The following is a 4,526-nucleotide window of genomic DNA, read 5'->3' on the forward strand; positions in this document are numbered from 1 at the left end:
GAGTGTGTGTGTGTGTGTGTGGGGGGGGAGTGTGTGTGTGTGTGGGGGGGGGGGAGTGTGTGTGTGTGTGCGGGGGGGAGTGAGTGTGTGTGTGTGGGGGGGGAGTGTGTGTGTGTGTGTGGGGGGGAGTGTGTGTGTGGTGTGTGGGGGGGGAGTGTGTGTGTGTGTGTGTGGGGGGGAGTGTGTGTGTGTGTGGGGGGGAGTGTGTGTGTGTGTGGGGGGGAGTGTGTGTGTGTGTGTGGGGGGGGAGTGTGTGTGTGTGGGGGGGAGTGTGTGTGTGTGTGGGGGGGGGGAGTGTGTGTGTGTGTGTGTGTGGGGTGAGTGTGTGGGGTGTGTGTGTGTTGGGGGGTGTGTGTGTTGGGGGATGTGTGTTGGGGGGGTGTGTGTGTGTGGGGGGGCTGTGTGTGTTGGGGTGTGTGTGGGGTGTGTGTGTGTGTTGTGGGGGTGTGTGTGTGTGTTGGGGGCGATGTGTGTGTGGGGGTGTGTGGGGTGTTGTGTGGAGGGTGTGTGTGGAGGGTGTGTGTGTGTGGAGGGTGTGTGTGTGTGGAGGGTGTGTGTGTGTGGAGGGTGTGTGTGTGTGAGGGTGTGTGTGTGTGGTGGGGTGTGTGTGTGTGGTGGGGTGTGTGTGTCTGGGGGGGGCGTGGTGGGGGGGTTAGTGTGGGGAAGGTGGGGGGGTTAGTGTGGGGAAAATAGGGGGTTAGTGTGGGAATATGGGGTTAGTGTGGGAAGGAAATGGGGGGTTATTGTGTGGGAGGGGTTAGTGTGGGGAAATGGGGGGTTAGTGTGGGGAAGGTGGGGGAGAGTTAGTGTGGGAAGGTGGGGGGGTTAGTGTGGGGAAATCGGGGGTTAGTGTGGGGAAATGGGGGGTTAGTGTGGGGAAGGTGGGGGAGAGTTAGTGTGGGGAAATGGGGGGTTAGTGTGGGGAAGGTGGGGGGGGGGGTTAGTGTGGGGAAGTGGGGGTTAGTGTGGGGAAGGTGGGGGTGTTAGTGTGGGTAAAAGGGGGGTTAGTGTGGGGAAGGTGGGGGGGTTAGTGTGGGGAAAAGGGGGGTTAGTGTGGGGAAGGTGGGGGGGGTTAGTGTGGGGAATTGGGGGGGTTAGTGTGGGGAATTGGGGGGTTAGTGTGGGGTAAAGGGGGGTTAGTGTGGGGAAGGTGGGGGTGTTAGTGTGGGGGGGTTAGTGTGGGGAAATGGGGTTTTGTGTGGGGAAGGTGGGGGGGTTAGTGTGGGGAAGGTGGGGGGGGTTATTGTGGGGAAATGGGGGGGTTAGTGTGGGGAAGGTGGGGGAGGGCTAGTGTGGGGAAATGGGGGGTTAGTGTGGGGAAGGTGGGGAGGTTATTGTGGGGGGGGTTAGTGTGGGGAAATGGGGGTTAGTGTGGGGAAGGTGGGGGAGGGTTAGTGTGGGGAAATGGGGGGTTAGTGTGTGGGGGGGTTAGTGTGGGTAAAGTGGGGGAGGGTTAGTGTGGGGAAGGTGGGGAGGGTTAGTGTGGGGAACGTGGGGGGGTTAGTGTGGGGAAATGGGGGGTTAGTGTGGGGAAGGTGGGGGAGGGTTTGTGTGGGGAACTTGGGGGGGTTAGTGTGGGGAAGGTGGGGAGGGTTTGTGTGGGGAACGTGGGGGGGTTAGTGTGGGGAAATTGGGGTTAGTGTGGGGAAATGGGGGGGGTTAGTGTGGGGAAGGTGGGGGTGGTTAGTGTGGGAAGGTGGGGGGGGGGTTAGTGGGGAAATTGGGGGTGGTTAGTGTGGGGAAGGTGGGGGTGGTTAGTGTGGGGAAGGTGGGGGTGGTTAGTGTGGGGAAATGGGGGGGTTAGTGTGGGGAAGGTGGGGGGGTTAGTGTGGGGAAGGTGGGGGGGTTAGTGTGGGGAAGGTGGGGGGGGTTAGTGTGGGAATATGGGGGGTTAGTGTGGGGAAGGTGGGGGGGGTTAGTGTGGGAATATGGGGGGTTAGTGTGGGGAAATGGGGGGTTAGTGTGGGAATATGGGGGGTTAGTGTGGGGAAGGTGGGGGGGGGTTAGTGTGGGGAAGGTGGGGGGTTAGTGTGGGGAAGGTGGGGGGGGGTTAGTGTGGGAATATGGGGGGTTAGTGGTGGGGAAGGTGGGGGGGGTTAGTGTGGGAATATGGGGGGGTTAGTGTGGGGAAATGGGGGGTTAGTGTGGGGAAGGTGGGGTTAGTGTGGGGAAATGGGGGGTTAGTGTGGGGAAGGTGGGGGAGAGTTAGTGTGGGGAAATGGGGGGTTAGTGTGGGGAAATGGGGGGGTTAGTGTGGGGAAGGTGGGGGGGGGTTAGTGTGGGAAATGGGGGATTAGTGTGGGGAAGGTGGGGGGGTTAGTGTGGGGAATTGGGGGGTTAGTGTGGGGAAGGTGGGGTTAGTGTGGGGAAATGGGGGGTTAGTGTGGGGAAGGTGGGGGAGAGTTAGTGTGGGGAAGGTGGGGGGGTTAGTGTGGGGAATGGGGGATTAGTGTGGGGAAGGTGGGTGGGGGGTTAGTGTGGGGAAAGGGGGGTTAGTGTGGGGAAGGTGGGGGGGTTAGTGTGGGGAATTGGGGAGTTAGTGTGGGGTAAAGGGGGGTTAGTGTGGGGAAGGTGGGGGTGTTGGTTTGGGGGGGGGTTAGTGTGGGGAAAGGGGGGTTAGTGTGGGGAAGGTGGGGGGGGTTAGTGTGGGGATTGGGGGGTTAGTGTGGGGTAAAGGGGGGGTTAGTGTGGGGAAGGTGGGGGTGTTGGTGTGGGGGGGGGTTAGTGTGGGGAAATGGGGGGTTAGTGTGGGGAAGGTGGGGGAGGGCTAGTGTGGGGAAATGGGGGGGTTAGTGTGGGGAAGGTGGGGGGGTTAGTGTAGGGAAGGGTGGGGGGGTTAGCGGGGGGGAAATGGGGGGTTAGTGTGGGGAATGGGGGGTTAGTGTGGGGAAATGGGGGAGGGTTAGTGTGGGGAATGGGGGGTTAGTGTGGGAAGGTGGAGGAGGGTTAGTGTGGGGAATGGGGGGGTTAGTGTGGGGAAGGTTGGGGGGTTAGTGTGGGGAAATAGGGGGTTAGTGTGGGGAAGGTGGGGGGGGTTAGTGTGGGGAAATAGGGGGTTAGTGTGGGGAAGGTGGGGGGGTGTTAGTGTGGGGAATAGGGGGGTTAGTGTGGGGAAGGTGGGGGGGGGTTAGTGTGGGAAGGTGTGGGGGGGTTAGTGTGGGGAAATGGGGGGTTAGTGTGGGGAAGGTGGGGGGGGGTTAGTGTGGGGAATGGGGGGTTAGTGTGGGGAAGGTGGGTGGGGGGGGTTAGTGTGGGGAAATGGGGGGGGTTAGTGGGGGGGGTTAGTGTGGGGAAATGGGGGGGTTAGTGTGGGGAAGGTGGGGGGGTTAGTGTGGGGAAATGGGGGGTTAGTGTGGGGAAGGTGGGGGGGTTAGTGTGGGGAGGTGGGTGGGGGGTTAGTGTGGGGAAATGGGGGGTTAGTGTGGGGAAGGTGGGGGGGGGTTAGTGTGGGGAAATGGGGGGTTAGTGTGGGGAAGGTGGGGGGGGTGGGTTAGTGTGGGGAAATGGGGGGTTAGTGTGTGGAAGGTGGGGGAGGGTTAGTCTGGGGAAGGTGGGGGGTTAGTGTGGCGAAGGTGGGGGGTTATTGTGGGGGGGGTTAGTGTGGGGAAGTTGGGGGGGTTATTGTGGGGGGGGGATTAGTGTGGGGAAGTTGGGTGGGGTTATTGTGGGGGGGGTTAGTGTGGGGAAGTTGGGGGGGTTATTGTGGGGGGGGTTAGTGTGGGGGAGTTGGGTGGGGTTACTGTGGGGGGGGGGTTAGTGTGGGGAAGTTGGGGGGTTATTGTGGGGGGGGGATTAGTGTGGGGAAGTTGGGTGGGGTTATTGTGGGGGGGTTAGTGTGGGGAAGTTGGGGGGGGTTATTGTGGGGTGGGTTAGTGTGGGGAAGTTGGGTGGGGTTACTGTGGGGGGGGTTAGTGTGGGGAAGTTGGGGGGGTTATTGTGGGGGGGGGGGTTAGTGTGGGGAAGTTGGGGGGGTTATTGTGGGGGGGTTAGTGTGGGGGAGTTGGGGGGGTTATTGTGGGGGGGGGTTAGTGTGGGGAGTTGGGTGGGGTTAGTGTGGGGGGGGGGGGGGGGTTAGTGTAGGGAAGTTGGGTGGGGAGTGGGGTTAGCGTGGGCGGCCATTTTGGACTGAAGGGTTTTGTCTCCGTTGCTGTGAGAGAGCACCTTCTGTCTGGGACAGTGCCCCAACAAAAGTCAGGAAAGGGAAGGAGTCTTTCCTTCTCCCCCCCCCCCCCCCACCCCCACCTCGCTGGGTAGTGGTTATGGTAAGATGGCACCAGTGCACTCCCAGTCACAGCCTGCGACCTTTCTGCTCCCAGAATGACCAAGGGCACCCTCACCCAGCAAAACCTGGCAAAGACGCCTCAGGGCACCAATCAAATCCACGTCCTGATGAAGGTGAAAAACAGAGCGCTGACCCTGAGGCGCAACGCGGACAAGCGTTTTTCCATCGTCAGCACCACTGAGAAGAGTAAGAAAGTGGGTAAGTCACACTAGGATGTCTTGCCTCTCTCTCTCTCTCTCTCTCT

Source organism: Chiloscyllium punctatum, chromosome 35 (genome assembly GCF_047496795.1).
Source record: "Chiloscyllium punctatum isolate Juve2018m chromosome 35, sChiPun1.3, whole genome shotgun sequence".
NCBI lineage: Eukaryota > Metazoa > Chordata > Chondrichthyes > Orectolobiformes > Hemiscylliidae > Chiloscyllium > Chiloscyllium punctatum.